Consider the following 18,794-nt stretch of genomic DNA (forward strand, 5'->3'; position numbering starts at 1 on the left):
TGTACTTCTGCATTATTTAGAAAACATTTAAGAATAGAGTTCAGAATAATATATATACTGGCTTAAGAAAAAAATTATTCAAGATAAAGAGAATATCTGTAACATTTCATATTTCTTCAAACTAATATTTTAATAAATCCAAATAAACTTTTTTGAATGTTCCAAATTAATGCCTATTTTACATTTATTTTGACTTTGAAATGCATTATACATGTTTTGCAACAATGTCATTATCATTCCCTCATTTTACTGCAGTTTAAAGGGAAATAACTGGATTTTAAATTTTTTTGTACTTATTAAAACAAAATATAATATTTACAATTTAAGGTGTTACTCTACGAAAATTAAGAAACAAGAGTAACTAGAGTCAGTAATACAACACATGTACTTCAACCTAATAAGCAGGTTAAAATAACCCATATCCTTCTTATCTTTGAGGACTTGCCCATGAAAGCCACATATTCTATCACTATTCAAGAATGTTAAATTTCAAGCCTAAAAATAAAACATTCATCAAATATTTGTTTATAAGGTTTTGAAGAAAGTCACAATAATATTTGTTTATAATAGCTAACGTCAAGTTTCCTCAGGTCTTTGGGATTGAGATCCCACAGTATTTATAATAAAAGAATCTGAGAAGTCCTGCTTTAAAGATGCTTGCTTATCTTTGTTTTACTCAGCATCTCAACTTTGTATCCATTTCTTATTAATCTCTAGATTTTCTGAGACTAAAGTAGTACCTGACACTTTATAAGTGATCATTAAATTTTTATCAAATAAATGAATGAGGAATGCAAAGATAAGATGTAGTCCTTGATCTTAAAAATCTTAGTATGGTAGAAGAGGTACGATACGCAAACAAACAACGAACAAACAAGGCAGAATTTTATCAAAATCATGAATGAGATACCCCAAAGCGACAGAATTTCAGAAAACTGAGAAATCACACCAGCCTGGAAAGGGGGTCACATTTCAATGAGGCTTTGAAAGATGGAGTATCATTTCAGTAAGCATTTCAACTTTCTGGGATATCTGTAGATTCAATGAGCCACTTTTACCATTTTATAGCAATTGTATAGAAAAGAAAGCAAAGGATTTTTAGAAACAGAATCTTTAAGTCCTTTCAGAATGTTTTACCATGTTAGAGTTGAGGCAAGAGGAAAGCCTGAGAGGAGCTGGTGATCACACTGTGGAGCTTTTCTACCTTGTTCCTCTAACTCCTTCCTTCATTTTTCTCCTGGGTTTTGAAATCAATTTTGTTCAAATTCAAATCGTAGTTCAATCATCTACAAGTATATGACCTTGATCAAGATACTTACCTTATTAATTAAATGCACAGGGCTTGACATTTTAAAAAGCACCTCAAATGAAACCTATTAAGAGGTGAGACAGCAACAAACTATAGCTCTTAACCAAAATACATATTAGTGTCATCTAAGGAGGTATTTCAAAATAGATGATCATATTCCATCCTAGACCCAAAGCCCAGAATATCTAGGCAAGTGTTTCCAGGAATACTTTGAAGAAGCTTCCAAAATGACTTGAAAGGTAGATGAAATTAAGAAATTCTTATGTTCATGTTGTCCTGTCCATAAAAAGAAAATTAAGAAATTCTAGTAAATAAAGGATGACATAGGGCAATATGCCAGATTACATTAACATTTAAAGATGGCCCCACAGGAAAGGATCCTAATAAAGCAGGCTTCAACACAACCAGGTAAACCAGGAGGCAATATCACAAAAAGTGAGGAAGAGTTTCAAGGAAAAAATGGTCAGTAATGCCAAATAAGTTAAAGAAAAAGACAACCAGAAGGCCTTTTACTGACCTTTAATAAAAGTAGTTTTGTGTTAAGGAGAGAAGCCAAATGGTGAGAAATTAAGTACTGGATGGGAAATTTAAAAGTAGAGGTTTATTTTTTCTTTACATCTCGCTGTAAAATGAAGAAAAGATACCACACCAAGATGTTTTGCCAAGGGAGGGCGCTATTCTTTGTTTTACCTTTTAATAAACTTAATCTGGTGAAGATTTAATCTGTGAAGAACAATCTAGACCAGGCATCCCCAACCCACAGTCCGTGGCCTGTTAGGAACCAGGCCACACAGCAGGAGGTGAGTGGTGGTGAGCACTACTGCCAGAGCTCCGCCTCCTGTCAGACCAGCGGCAGCATCAGATTCTCAAAGGAATGCAAGCCCTATTGCGCGCTGCACACGTGAGGGATCTAGGTTGCGTTCTCCTTATAAGAATGTAATGCCTCATGATCAGTTTCATCCCGAAACCATCCTGCCCCCTCCCACACACACACACCCACACACACCCTGGCAGAAAAACTGTCTTCCACGAAACCAGTCCCTGGTGCCAAAAAAACTGGGAGCCACTGGTCTAGACTACATTAGATACATTCTATACATATGTTGATCTGGAATTTGCTATAAGACAATTTCATCTCCACAAAATCTATTAGGATATCCTTTAACATACACACTGATGTACATGCTAATACTAAAAGGCAAGCTAAACAAGCTCTATATAACCTGGCCCCGCAATTATCTTAAAAGAAGTTTACTTATTCTAATTACTGTAATTGCACCAGTACTAAGAACTAACAATTCTGCTGGGTAGCTAGTAGCAAACATTCCAACCAGCTACTCAATAATTACCTCATTTGCCAATTCAAACAGCTTTCACTTGCTACATGTCTGAGGCTGGGAGGCGCTAAGAGGTATGTTATGATCTTTCTTGCTATACTCAGAAATGGAAGCATTCTTTACACAACCCAGTTCAAGTGGACAATTACATTTTTAAATCATCATGTTACTACCAGAGAAATCCTTACTGCCTACTCAGAACATTTTCTTCATGATTATTTAGAAAATGATTATCCCAATTTTGTAGTAAAAGATACTGCCTGACCTAGGTTAGGGTCTGCAAAGTTTCATAAGATATATACCAAGTTTCTGTAAGTTCTTTTGCTAAACTGAAAAGAGTTGAAATTGACGGTTTAAATACTGTCTATGAGCTGTCCCTCAATGTTCCTCTAAATTCTTCCCATTACCTGAAATTCTAATTGATCATTCAATACACATTCCTCCTTAAAAATGGGTGGATCACGAAGTCAGGAGATCAAGACCATCCTGGCTAACATGCTGAAACCCCGTCTCTACTAAAAAAAACCAAAAAATTAGCTGGGCGTGGTGGCGGGCGCCTGTGGTCCCAGCTACTCGGGAGGCTGAGGCAGGAGAATGGCGTGAACCCGGGAGGCGGAGCTTGCAGTGAGCCGAGATCACGCCACTGCACTCCAGCCTGGGCGACAGAGTGAGACTCCATCTCAAAAAAAAAAATCAAGTATTCTTGTGAATACTATTAGTCTTTCAGATCCTGGAATAAGACTTTCCCTCTAATTTATATTTTGGGCCAGCATTAATTAAGAAAGTAAGAGTTTTAATTTGGAAGAAAATAGAGCTAGCTTTGAGTTACACGAATCAGAAAAAGTAGATTTTGCAGAAACACAGCAAAGGGCTCTACAAAAGTAGAGGGCAACTTACAGCTGGCCACAGGGCATGCTAGAGTGTAAGTAAAGGAGAAATATCAGGAAAACAGATATTATTTTACCTGGATATCTAATGGATAAAAGACAGGAAGCAAGGTGTTGATTTATTCTTGATCAGGTAGCATGTTCTATACAGTGGTTCTAAGAAGTAGCTTTCAAAGCAGAAGTGGGTAGTTTTTAACTGTCTGAATTAGATAACCTATAGATTAAGTTCTTACTTTTTATAAATCTCATATACCAAAACGTACCCCCTAAGGACCAGGGATGAAGTATTTGAATCATACCATGATTATGTAAATTATATCTCAATGATATTTCTTTAAAAATAAGGGTACTATACTCATTTATTTTTAAGTTACAACATTCACAAGAAATATAACAATGAAATTGTCATTAGTGGTGTGACTATACTTAATAAAAAGCTAGGCAAAAAAAGTTTCAAAAAGAAGACTTCTGACATTAAAAAAGTTGCAAGTACAAAATTTCCAAATAAAGAACAGTACTTTTTTTAAAATTTCAAATAAATAATCAAAGGCATGTAAAATAAAATGTAAAACCCCTAATACCAAATTAGCAAATACCAAATTTGACATTTAAAAGAGATTTCCGAGCAGCTGTGGACCTCACCAAGACAATGCAGACTCCACTGACTATTCCTGTGCCTGTGCTCCAGTTACCCTGGGGCCCTGATGGCTTCAGCCATGGCACTGCCCCGATGGATGCTGGGGCCCTTGAAGCCAGAGGTTCCTGAAATCCAAGAGTGGTCCCATAGTTCAAGAATCGCAGGAATCCCAGGAGCAGTGGGCTCGAGCTGCCCTTCGGGAGTGTACCTCTGCAGCATGCTGGCTACGGTGCGTCGACAGGTGAGCTTCACACTGCACGACTGTGTGCACAAGGCTGCCCACTTCGGAGCCACCAATCTGGACACGGCCAACTTCTATATGTCACAGCTGCAGACTCCCATAAGTGTGGCAGAGATGCTGCTCTAATGTAGTGACATTATTTCACATACCTTCAAGCCTGAGCAGCTGGAGCACAGGCATGGGAATAGTCAGTGGAATCTGCATGGTCTTGGCGAGGTCTGCAGCTGCTCAGAAATCTCCTTTAAATGTCCTCTCTCTTAAAATGCCATATACTTCCTTCATATTACTTTTCTAATCAAAAAACATTTTGTAACAAGTCCTAGTTTTTATAGGAAGAAAATTTCAAGCCATATATCAATATCTGTTACATCAAAAAAAAACAGGAGTTATCTAAATATCCAACCACATTTCAAACAAATATATAATTCAAGTTGATTCAACAACAAAGGCAAACATCCACATATATAAAATCAGGTTCAAAATCTCCAAGTAAAACTTTTTTTAAAGTTTATTAACTTTTAAAAAAATCAATTCCTAAGAGTCTTTCTATCACTAACATTAAATACCTGACACAGTCAAGGGAAAACAAGATACTTGAAAGGTTTGCTAGGGGTAGCATTAATATTCAGCAACTATAAAGCAAGTGCACTCTTCAGACTAAATAGTCATGTCACACAAAAAAACTGAGCACGATATTTACCTGCACAGAACAGACAGGTAAAAAGTCATATTGTGTTTTTAAGAATCTAAGCTACTCAGCTAAACCATGTTTTAAAAAGGAAAAGAATAAATTCTCAACCACCTTTTAAATCTGACTCTCACCAGAAAAGAGCTTTGCCCAGCAATCTATACTGAATTACAAAGAGCACACATTTGCCCCGAATGTTTATAATCAAGAGTTCAACCAAAACAGAAGTCCAAAGTAAGGATTAATCAAATATTTAGCTTATTAATTGCATATCATTGTCTACCATCCCTGCTTTCCCTTTTCTTCATTCCTCGTTTTGGATCTTAAAATTAAGTCATGAAAATGCACGAATAAAAATATGTTTAAAATTAACATGTATACAATTTATAGATGTACTAGATATTTTACATATATAATATATATATGCAGTACATTCATATACACAATTATCTCAAGCCCTCTGTGAGGCAGGGGTAGTCACTCACAGTACACAGCATTCCTGTGTAAGTATCTCCACTCTACGACCATCCTACACCCACAGGTTCTTAAGGAACCCTACCACAGCTCTTTTTTTATATTTTTTTTAGAAATGGGGTCTCACTCTGTTGCCCAGGCTCGTCTCGAACTCCTAGGCTCAAGCAATCCTCCTGCCTGGGCCTTCCAACGTGCTGGGATTACACACATGAATGAGCCTGGCCTTCATTTACTTTTTGTAATCACAACACAATGCTTGGATTAGAAAAGACAAGGTAAGGTTTGGAGCAATGGCTCACACCTTTAATCCCAGCTAAGGTGGGTGATCACTTGTAGTCAGGAGTTGGAAATCAGCCTGGCCAACATGGTGAAATCCTGTCTTTACTAAAAATACAAAAATTAGTCTGGTGTGGTGGTGCACGCCTGTAGTCCCAGCTACTCGGGAGGCTGAGGCAGGAGAAGATTGCTTGAACCCAGGGGAACGGAGGTTGCAGTGAGCCAAGATCATGCCATTGCACTCTAGCCTGGGCAACAGAGTGAGACTCCGTCTCAAAAAAACTAGGTAAATATTTGTTGTGAAAAGGAAAGTGAGATTCAAAGTGATCTGTCCAGGGTCATACAGCTTGTCTGTGACAGAAATTGAAGTTTTAAACTGGACTAAGTATGATATTCTTTTCAGTGTAACAGCTGCTGCACTATTACACAGTAGATATAAAGTCAGTTTAAATACAGAAGGCTTATTTTCATGGTGTGACAAAAACATAAGTCAAAAACATGAATAAAATTTTACAAAATTGCCAAAATAAATTGTAAATTCCAAATTTAAACACAATAGTAAGTTACTAGTTTCAAGATTCTAATCGATCCTATCAGACTAATAAAGTTACCACATAAATCCAAATAAAAACTCCTGACTACATGACACTTTAAATGTACATTACTATACCATTTATTCAATTAAATGTAATTAGTAGTGTGCATTTCCCTGGAAATTCCTTTGAGGGTAGAAGTAATCATTTTCATTTTCATGTCATCTGCTTGATCAGTAATTCTTAGCACTTACACTGCTGATGTACATAAACTTAATTACTAATCATTCAATTAAAATTTACCCTCTGAACCAGGACAACCATGCTATGGAAGAGCTCATCCGTTATGTTATTGTTGTAATTATTTCCATCTGTAACATAATAAACAATTTATAGCCTTCTATCATTAAAAACTTGAGTTAAGAATGAACTACAAATCTTCACATTTGATTCTTTGATATGCATAATTACCTTGTATTTATCATCTGCTTACTTAGAGTTCTGGGCAGTACAAGAAACAGAAGCCCCAAAGTCTAAAACTTTCTTCCTTCTAAATATCAACCTATTTGTTTCAACTGTTAGTAAATTTGGGAGACATCCTACTTTGTTTATCAAAATATATGTAAATATTATAACTCTGCAACACTCGTACACATATGCAGATAATTTTAATTTCCAAGATAAATTTTTCCAGAGCTTTTTATCTCCACTACTTTTTTCTATGGCAGTCCAAAATTACAATTTTACTAATTTTTCTACATTTTTAGGCATCGAAAAAACTATTCTATTCACATACCAATTAATTCTATAATACGTTAAATACTGGCTTTTAAACACTTCAAAATTATTTCAGCTTTATCTTTTCCATATTTCTTCCTAAAAATTCAGTCCAAAAGTCATTACGTGAGACTGAGAGAGGTAGGTGTCCATGCTGGAGAGAAATCCACAGTGGCCCAGAACAGGGTATTAGGGTATTAGAGCCTACAGAACGAGAAAAAGTTTCTAATAGAGCATACGAATGGACTAGCATGAGATGTCTGAGTTAAATAGGATGAGGGGGGCATCTACATGTGAAGAATGGCCTTGCATAAGATATCACAGCACAAGAGAGGTAAGCAGGGCCACTGCCTCCCTCTTAATTACACTAATCCCCCTGCAATTAACTAATCCATTACCTCCCTCCGGTTCTTCCCTAGTATTTTTCAAAGAAAGGGAAGAACCTGAAGGAGGTGATGGATTAATTACAGGGGGATTGATCAAATAAGTACACATATGGAGGATAATGGTATTTCACCATCAGAGGACAATACAAATACGGGAGAGATGAAAATTAGGACCTCTACAGTGATGGAATGAAATTGGAGATTTAAGTGTGCACTTGTATTTTTCAATACATACACACACACACATATGTGTGTGTGTCTGTGTGTGTATAACATACACTTGTTACTTTCTGATTTTGATGGTGTATTATGGCTATATAGGAGAATATCCTTGAGGAAGAGAAATATACTAAAGTATTTAGGGGGACAAAAGAGAAGCATCCATCTCAAATATCCTAGGAAAAAAGTTATGTACTGTACTTGTAACTTTTGTTTAGAATTGTTTCAAAATTTAAAATTAACACATTATTTTCAGCACAGTAATCGTGCAGTAAATAATGACGTACACTTCTAATTATATAAAATACTATGTACCTATAATTTTCAATATTTTAGGTAGATGACCTTTTTGAGATTCTAAATATGCAATCTGTCTCCAGAATATAAAGACATTTATATTTCAGAAAGTTTGGCAAGTCAGTGAACCCATTCAGCATCCCCCTTCCCTGCTAAAAATTTGATCCACAGACTTCAGTATCTTAGCCACTGCTTTAAATGGCTATGTACTCCTATATAGTAAAACAGACCAAAAAAACCCCAAGACCTGGACATAAATACATGAAAATTATTACTTAAAATGAGGGGTTTGTTTGTTTGTTTTCAAAAACAAAGTTTGAGTAAAATTAACAAGGTTGGCAAATTTACCACTACAAAGGTCTTTCATGGGAGACAGGTTATACCTTCCCAATCTTTAAAATAATTCTAAGGTTCTGTAGTTCAATAGTGAAACAAGTACGATATCCTGGCATAAAACTATCTTTCAGACAAAATCCACCTGCTGTGTATTAAAAAATGTAATACTTGAAAACTTCCTGCCTTGGGAGAGAATAAATCTGATTCATAATACAAAAACCACTCAATCTACAAATGCTTTCAATAGAAAGATGGACTAAATATAAAGGGGGAAATTCTGACCTCCTTTGGTGCTAGACTGCAGTCATAGCTAGGCAGGAGGTGATATTATCTCATATTTAAAATTACATTTCAGACATATGTGATACAGTCACCTAAGAAAAGGATGGACCCACTTGACCCACAATAGTATTTGGCCTCCATGACCTAGACTAGGGAAGATTTAGAAATTACCCATTATGGAGAAAGAAAGAGCAGTCTTCCTTGCCAAGATGAAAACTACATACTAAATGAGTCTCTTATGTGAGAATTACATTTCCATCTGTAAAGAAGTTGCACTAACTTGTGCTCCCTTCATGTCCTTGCCTTCCGTTCAGTACTGAGTTCTTTTAAAATACTGACAGACTACATACTAAATGAGTCTCTTATGTGAGAATTACATTTCCATCTGTAAAGAAGTTGCACTAACTTGTGCTCCCTTCATGTCCTTGCCTTCCGTTCAGTACTGAGTTCTTTTAAAATACTGACAGACTATGCGGCCTTCACATTTCTGTCCCAACATCTAGCTAATTAACAAATGTAATATCATTTTTACTTCAGTCCACCTATCCAATCAATCTTGAGTGTATTCAACACCAAGAGAACAGTTTCTCTAGGTCTGACAAACACGACCATCCTTAACTAATTCAGCCTATATACTATGAAGTTTATCTTAGGCCTCTCGGTCTGTCAAAAGAAAGGATAGCTGCGTTTTTCGACACTGGAGTTTCTTGTATCATTTTCAAAGACCATATTAGGATAGTGTATGTATGAGAAGCAAAAACAGATTAAGAATCATAATTCAATGACTTGCTAATATCTGTTTTTAAAATCACATAGATGACTTTTTAAAAGACTGCTAAATGAAACTGGGATATTATCAAGATTACATTTCTACATATGTCAATCCAGATAGTGCTCTTGTTACAGAACCACCTTTTTTTTTTTTTTTACGTTTGAGACAGAATCTCACTCACTCTGTCACCCAGGATGAAGTGTAGTGGTGCGATCTTGGCTCACTGCAACCCCTGCCTCCCGGGTTCTCCTGCCTCAGCCTCCTGAGTAGCTAGGATTACAGGTGCACACCACCATACCTGGCTAATAGACTGCAATCTGTAAGACTGATTTTACAAGTATTTTTCCTAATTACACTGTTCCATGATTAAAACACTGGATTTAAGCCATTAATTCAGATTAAGAATTAAGCAAACAAAACATGAATATACGAATTACTGAAAAAAAGTACCATTTTTTCTCATGAATTAGTAAATGATTAAGATAATGGCATGCTTTTTAGCTGTAAAGTCTCCTTTCTCTAAACTTACGTAACATTTGGTTTACACATTTCTTATGCCACTTAACACATTACGATTCATGGTATAGTTACGTGTATACTATTTTCCTCCTCTACTATTATAGTGTATTCATGTACCTTTAAAATCCCTCTCAAGCACCTAAAACAGTCATAACATCCATGGAATGAATAGCCTAACCTTCAAATATACCATAAATCTCTTCAAATTCAGAAAAAAAAAATTTTCCTTTTTTCTTAATATATAATCTTTAGTAGCATAAACTTTTAAAAAACAATTTTGCTGGCCAGGCATGATGACTCACACCTGTAATCCCAGCACTCTAGGAAGCCAAGGAGAGAGGACTGCTTTAGGCCAGGAGTTCAAGGTTAGCCTGGGCAACACAGTGACACCCCATCTCTACAAAACAAATTTTGTTTTTTTTTTTTTAATTAGCTGGGCATAGTGGTGTGTGCCTGTAGTCCCAGGTACTTGGGAGGCTGAGATGGGACGATCACTTGAGCCCAGGGGCTCAAGGCTGCAGGGAGCTCTGATTACACCACTGGGCTCCAGCTTGGGCACCAGAACAAGACCTTGTTTCAAAAAGAAAAGAAGAAAAGGGAAGGGGAAGGGGAGGGGAAAGGGGGGGGAGGGGGAAGGGGGAGGGGAAAGGGGGGGAGGGGGAAGGGGGAGGGGAAAGGGGGGGAGGGGGAAGGGGGGGAGGGGGAAGGGGGAAGGAGAGGGGGGAGGGGTGGAGGGCGGAGGGGGAAGGGGGAAGGAGAAAGGGGAAAGGGGGAAAGGGGAAGGTGAAAAAAGAAAAAGGAAAACGGAAAGAAAAGAAAGGAACAATTTGCCAGTATGTGCCAAGAGCCACAAAATGTTCAAATACTTTGATCTAATAATCCTACTTCAGGAATTATTAACAAATAAATAATAATGATACTGTCCTCTGTCTGCCAACATACATATAACAAAACTCTGTGTTTAAAGATCTTCATTGCCATGCTATTTGTAACAAGGGTAGGGGTAAAAACAAACCTAGTGTCCATCAGTAAAAAAATAAATTACAGGTCAGGCGCAGTGGCTCACGCCTGTAATCCCAGCACTTTGGGAGGCCGAAGCGAGTGGATCACAAGGTCAGGAGTTCAAGACCAGCCTGGCCAAGATGGTGAAACCCCATCTCTACTAAAAATACAAAAATTAGCTGAGCGTGGTGGCAGGTGCCTATAATCCCAGCTACTGGGGAGGCTGAGGCAGAGAATTGCTTGAACCTGGGAGGCAGAGGTTGCAGTGAGCCACGATAGTGCACTGTACTCCAGCCTGGTTGACAGAGTGAGACTCTGTCTCAAAAATAACATAACATAACATAACATAAATTACAAAAATTATAGCATATTTCATCTCAGATTAGAATACACACATAGCCATTAAGCATTATCGTTAAAATGTTGACCAAAATTTCCATTCTGTAAAATTTTTAATGCAGCATTATTATGAGATTAAACAAAACAAATCATTCAAATGTCAAATGATAAAGCGATGGTAAAATATCAGATAGCCACAGCTGGAAACATTATGCAGTTGTCAAAGTAAAATATGGAAGATAAACATAGCATATATTAATGATTATTATCTCTTGCTGCTAAGTATTTTCCTTTTTTTCTCTTTTTAGTATTTCCTGTCATGTAATTCAGGAATTAGCATGAAAAAATATCCTTTTCAAAAAGGCAGGTCCTCCTTGATGACTCCAAATAAGTCTCACCATGTTTATTTCTTTCCAGAAAATAGCACAGTTTGTAATCATTTGACTGTTTGCCTATCTCCCTAAATTAACATAAACTCTGGTAATCTTCCTACATAAATAAACACAATATAATTGCTGTAAATTTATAACTCCAAGAATGTAGTACCTATATAGGAAGACCAATGAACTAAACCAAAGGGTAAGAAAGAGAACAAACCAAGCATATACACTTTTAAAAATTAAGCTTGTAACAAACGGTTTTGGTAGGGCTACTTAACCATTTAAAAAATAAACATCAGATTCCTGCCTCACAACTTAGATCAAAAAAACCATATGGATTTAAGATTTCAAAATAAAAAATTAGTCTTTAATTAGTCATTTAGTCTTTATATTTAATATGTAGTAAAACTTCTAATAACCCTGAATCAAGCAAGAAGACATTAAGTAAACCATAAAGAAAAAGACTGAGGTCGGGCATAACGGCTCACACCTGTAATCCTAGCACTTTGGGAGGCCAAGGCGGAAGGATCGCTTGAGCCCAGGAGTTCAAGATCAGCCACGGGCAACATGGCAAAACATCACCTCTACAAAAAAAACACAAAAACAAAAAATTAGCTGGGCACAGTGGCACACAACTGTAGTCCCAGCTACTTGGGAGGCTGACGGGAGAGGATGACTTGAACCCAGGAGGCAGAGACTGCAGTGAGCCAAGACTGTGACACTGCACTCCAGCCTGGGTGACAAAGCGAGACCCTGTAGGGAGGGAGGGAGGGAGGGAGGATGGAAGGAAGGAAGGACGGCCGGAAGGAAGGCGGGAACGAAGGAAGGAAGGAAGGAAGTTTGGATAATATAAAAATCAAGCTAATAGAAAACACAACACACAAAAAATTCTGGAAAAAAATGTCAATGCCTACCAACAACAAAATAATAATAACGCCCTCAGAGTACCTACCTACCTAAACTTAAGAAAAAAAAGTTTTTAAAAATAAGCTGGAACACACCATTTATAAAAGAATATCAAAGATAAATAAAAAATAACTTGCAATGGCCAGGTATGGTGGCTCACACCTGTAATCCCAGTACTTTGGGAGGCCAAGGCAAGTGGATCACCTGAGGTCAATACAGGTGTTCAAGACCAGCCTGGCCAACATGGTGAAACCCCATCTCTACTAAAAATACAAAATTAGCTGGGGGTGGTGGTGCACACCTGTAGTCCCAGGAAGGCTGAAGCAGAATTGCCTGAACCTGGGAGGCGGAGGTTGCAGTGGACCAAGATTGCACCACTGCACGCCAGCCTGGACAACAGAGCAAGACTCTGTCTCAAAAAATAAATAAATAAAATAACTAGCAACAATAAAATACAGATGAAAATAAGATACCACGTTTTAGGAATCAGATTACTATCCAATGTTGGCAGTATTCAGGAAAAACGGTGCTGTCAACACTTGATGAGCGTGCAAAATGATACACAACTTGTTTTAGAGCAATTTGGTATTATGTATCAAAACCCTTAAAACAATGCATCAATCTTAACACAGCAATTCAAACTTCCAAAGCTTTATTATTCTAAGAAAATAAATAAAAATTGAAGCAAAGGTGTAACTATAACCATGTTATTATAGTATTAATACTAGCTAACAATTTTAACTATCCTGACAATATGACCAAGAATGATATATCCAACCTATACAGGCCATTAAAGTCTACAATTTGACCAACAGATAGGTTATGAAAGAACGTAAGATATCACAAGATAATCACAATTTAACTACACATTTAAAAGGCAATCATAGAACATTATAGATACACATAAGAATACTAAATGTTCCTATACTTAAGAGTTATTATCAATAGGTGACAGATGACAATATTTTTGTTTTGCTTTTCTGCATTTCCCAATTTCTGCAATGAAATATATTAACTTTATTTTTTAAGTGCTTTAAAGAATATTCAGATTTAACAGCTAGAAGGAATGTACAAAATTAAAATAGTGGACATGTGGAATTATGTGATTTTTTTTCTTCTAAACTTTCTCTTTGAATTACTTTTTCTAAGATAAAATTCACAATTTTAAAGTGTGTAATTCAATGGTTTTTAGTATATCCCCAATGTTGTGAAGTCATTATCGGTTAAGTTACTTCTATTAATAAAAGCAAAATAAAAATACAGAGCTCAAGGAAAAATCTTAAAATCATAACTCAAAGCATTTCAAGGAGCTAACTAACATATCTTAAAAATACCACAAAATGCTCAATAGCCTAGATACAAAATTTTGAGCCAATATTATCTTTTAATTTTTTCAAATAACCTGATAAACTGATATAGATGTTTATCAATTCAAACATCAACAGGCAGTGGAGGAAAATGACAACTAGGATAGTCATCGTATATCCTATCACTAACTAACTCCTAAACTTTCTCTGATAAGGCATATACCAAAAAAAAATTAGGATAAACTCTGAATCCCAAAAAATGGCAAAACCAACATGTTCTAAGCTCTCTCCCACTGGAAAAAAAATAGAAATGCCAATCTGCCACTAAAGACATGTGGCATAGGTCAAATACATTACTGACATATCATTAAATTTTTGAAGTTCTGTTATACAAAAATGTTGCAAAGTTCAAGATTACAGAAATGACTGAATTTTGGATTCTATCTTCCTAGGATTCAGAATAATAGGTTTAATACCACCTGTTTTAAAAACTATTTCAAGTTAAATAAAGCAAACTACAGTCTTCTGAGTTCTGCCTCCTTGAAGAATTCTAGTAAAAACAGGATATTACAATTAAAAATGTATTCTCTATCACAGTTAAGTCTAATTAGGGAGCATACTAATGATAGTTAAGTTCCAAGCCAAACAGGTTAGACAACCTCACTGAATAGAGATCTACATGTCTTCATTATTTGATATGCCTAAATTTTTTAAGATTCAAAATCAAGAATTCTAATCTCCCCATCAAATTGCCAATCAAGGTCTCCAAAATCCTGGCTAGTCTACCTTTCCAGCTTTATTTCTAATTGTAAAGTTACATCTTAGGGGTCAGATCCTAAAGTCAGTGTGCTGTGAAAAAAAATCTTGAAAAATTCCTTATATCATCCATAAAGCACAATTACATACAAGCTAACAACCTATCTTCCTCCTCCACTAAAATAGGTAACTGTTTCTTTGAACACATAAAAAGTGACCAATTTGTATTTAGGTGCCCTGTTGTCCCTAGACTATAACATTCAGCAAAGTGAAGAGTTCACACTATCAAACTATGTGGAAGCTGATAACGACTAGGAGAATAGCAAATGCACCTCTCCCACTTCACACCCACTCTAGGCCAGATGCTCATTCCAGTGGAATAACAGGAAAAATTACTTGTACTATTTAAGTTCTCTAGTTCTCATTCTCATTCATTCTCTCTTTCACCGAATTCATCTAAGTTCAAGGCATACTGGATGTACTCTTATAAACACTGCACTATACCCAGTATCCCCAGATTAGCCTCTGCATGGTGGTTAAGAACATCCCAGACTAACTGAGCAGTAGACTGGGTTTGGTTCTGCCATCTCCTAGCAATGTAACCATAGGCAAGTAACCTAATCTCTCTATGCCTCAGTTTCTTCAGCTCCAAAATGGGATAACAATACCTACTTCATAGGGCTGTTGTAAGAATCGTGAGTTAGTAGATAATGCCCATAAAGTACTGAAAACATTGCCTGGCACATAAAAAAGTTATGTAAATGATGGCTATTATTTCCCCCAACAGGACTGCTCCTTCAATCTTGGCCCCAATTCTATCCTTCAAAAATTTGTCCTAATGCCTCCCTTTTCAAAAGAAGGCAATAATAATCTCCAACTGAGGCAAACTCTCCTATACCCTTAAACTTCTATGGCTCTTAACTTTTGTATGATTCTACTGACTCACACTTCTATGTGGTTTATCTTGTCATATAAATCAGAAGCTCCTTTAAGACAGAAAATATGGGAATACACAGCATGCTTCTTTGATACAAATAAGTCACTCAAGCAAGTACTCAATAAACATTGCTTATGAAGCAAGACTATTAAAGATTTTCCAACAAAGTACAAAGAGTTTAATAAAAAAAAAATCTGTTACAGATTCTCAGTTGATATCAATGTGTAAGTTGTAAATGAACTGTTGTAATGTGGGAGCCAAATTTATTCTGAGTTTAGATCCCAAAAATGAGGATTTAGCTCATAAGGAATAGCTGAAAGTTTTTAAGTCAAGAATATTAAAGCAAGGTTGGTTTCAGCTTTCTATGATTTGGAAATGATGCTGTTAGAGTCAGCCTAAAATCTGAAAAATAAATCAACATATTAGATACTAAGTGATTAGATACTTAGTGACTACGTATTAGGCACTACACCTATATCGATGAAAATATTTAATACCTGCACTCAACGTATCTATTCAAATGTAGTTAATTAAACAATGTTCAAGGCTCAGTGGGAAAACAGAGTAAGGATATTAAAGAAAGTAAGGATATTAACACCTATTTTTCTTTGGCCTCAGTTGAAGTCTTATCATTAGGAAGAGAAAAAAGAAAAGCTGCATTTCACAAAGGGATTAATTTAAAAAGCTAATAAGTAATATACATCTAGAGACTGAATATTTCCTCTAAAAATCAAAATCAGATGACTATTTGATTTTTTTCATTTGGAAAAATGCCATAGAGATTTTAAATCAACTCTCTGGCCTTGATCACCAGACGTTATCCTACTAAGTATAGTTTAAAAAGTTATTCTTTAAACAAAAATTCTAAGGTCAAACGAAATTTTTTTAATTGTTACAGTTCTCCTAATGGACCTAGGAGGTTTTCCCGTAAGTGAAAAAAATGTATTTGTCTACAGTTTGTCACTTGAGATTATTAATATTACATATGTAAAGGTAAGACACAGTGTTTCTTCATATAATGATGTTACCAACCTGCCGAAGAAAAGGTATGCTCTGCATTATTTTATCCCTCTATCTAGACCCACCTCTACTCCACAGCAGCAGTTTGCAAGCTAAATATACTATACTTCTACTCAACAAGAGATACATAGACAAGGTAATCAATGTATAAAGTATCAAATTTGCAAATTTTGTACCATGTTTTAACTGTGAACTCTGACAATGTATACAACTTCCAAAGAGCCAAAAACTGACCAACAGGTAAAATATTGCAGTCAGTAGATAAAATATTCTACCTCCCAATAAAGGAGTATTTCACAGCTAGTTCAATTAACCTAAATTCAGCACCAAAATAAAAATACTAAATGTTGAAATATAATTAACAAAAATGTATATTACCTAAAAAGTCCAGCATCAACTCAACTTTCTTTGTTAAGGATAGCTAATCCACTAACCTTCAATTCACCTTCTTAAATAAGAGAAATACAACCAAGTTACACTATACAATATTCGTAACTTAGGTTCTAAAGTCAGCCTATATGAGGTGAAAATACCATATAGTCATTTAAGAATAATATTGTCACTGAAGATAACTAATCTTACAGATGGGAAAGACACAGTGTGTTTCTTCATATATAATAATGATGTTACCAACCTACAGTCAAAATTATCCTTAACAGTATTTTCAAATGGACTATAGGCAGGGTAATATGTTCATGGAATAAAACACAAAAGAAAACTGAGACTGAATTAGAGAACCAGGGGAGTCATATTTTACTCATTCCAGTGCTTACATTCAATTAATGAATTCCAAGGGTAATCAACTACATTATTATGATCCTCTATCCTACCTTTCTTTTCAAAATTCAGAGCACATTAAGTTAAATACTTATATGATACTCCACTATAGCATATAAGCCAGAAAACAAAACTATCCTGGAGTAATAAGTAACCAACAGATGCTATTTTCTTTTGTAGCACTATGAATTGAAGATAACTTCTGTAGAGTTCCACTCCAACACTATCATCCACCATTTCTCAACTTTTAGTTTCTACCTTAAAAAAAGAGGCAAGAAGCCCTCCCCCTCCCCCTCCCCCCTTTCTTCGGTCTTCCTCTCCTTCTTTTTTCGGTCTCCCTCTGTTGCCGAAGCTGGACTGTGCTGCCGTGATCTCGGCTCGCTGCAACCTCCCTTGCCTCGGGCTCCTGTGACTCTCCTGCCTCGGCCTGCCGAGTGCCTGGGATTGCAGGCATGCGCTGCCACGCCTGAATGGTTTTTGTGTTTTTGGTGGAGCTCCTGGCCTCGAGTGATCTGCCTGCCTCGGCCTCCCGAGGTGCTGGGATTGCAGACGGAGTCTCGCTCACTCAGTGCTCAATGGTGCTCAGGCTGGAGTGCAGTGGCATGATCTCGGCTCGCTACAACCTCCACCTACCAGCCTCCTGCCTTGGCCTCTTAAAGTGCTAAGATTACAGCCTCTGCCCCGCCGCCACCCCGTCTAGGAAGTGAGGAGCGTCTCTGCCTGGCCGCCCATCGTCTGGGATGTGAGGAGCCCCTCTGCCCGACCGCCCCATCCGGGAAGTGAGGAGCGCCTCTGCCCGGCCGCCATCCCATATAGGAAGTGAGGAACGTCTCTGCCCGGCCGCCCATCATCTGGGATGTGAGGAGCGCTTCTGCCCGGCTGCCCCGTCTGGGAAGTGAGGAGCGCCTCTGCCCAGTTGCCCAATGTCTGGGAAGTGAGGAGCGCCTCTGCCCGGCCGCCCCGTCTGGGAGGTGAGGAGCGCCTCTGCCCGGCCGCCCCGTCTGGGAAGTGACGAGCGCCTCTGCCCGGCCGCCCCGTCTGGGAGGAAGTGAGGAGTGCCTCTGCCCAGCTGCCACCCCGTCTGGGAGGAAGTGAGGAGCACCTCTGCCCGGCCGCCCCGTCTGGGAGATGAGGAGCACCTCTGCCCAGCCGCCCTGTCTGGGAGGTGAGGAGCGCCTCTGCCTGGCCGCCACCCCGTCTGGGAGGAAGTGAGGAGCGCCTCTGCCCGGCTGCCCCATCTGGGAAGTGAGGAGCGCCTCTGCCCGGCCGCCACCCCGTCTGGGAGGAAGTGAGGAGCACCTCTGCCCGGCCGCCCCGTCTGGGAAGTGAGGAGCGCCTCTGCCTGGCCACCCCGTCTGGGAAGTGAGGAGTGCCTCTGCCTGGCCGCCACCCCGTCTGGG

The 18,794-nt window shown here is 37.8% G+C and overlaps 1 protein-coding gene and 1 pseudogene across 2 annotated transcripts in view; one reads left to right on the top strand and one right to left on the bottom strand.

Moving 5' to 3' along the window:
• The window catches only part of SEPTIN7 (septin 7), a 111,670-nt gene that overhangs the window by 59,715 nt on the left and 33,161 nt on the right, over positions 1-18,794 (bottom strand). The gene's annotated exons all lie outside the window — the stretch shown is intronic.
• LOC129040776 (gem-associated protein 7-like) lies at positions 4,183-4,672 on the top strand (annotated as a pseudogene).

The sequence above is a fragment of the Pongo pygmaeus genome, chromosome 6, assembly GCF_028885625.2.
Source record: "Pongo pygmaeus isolate AG05252 chromosome 6, NHGRI_mPonPyg2-v2.0_pri, whole genome shotgun sequence".
NCBI lineage: Eukaryota > Metazoa > Chordata > Mammalia > Primates > Hominidae > Pongo > Pongo pygmaeus.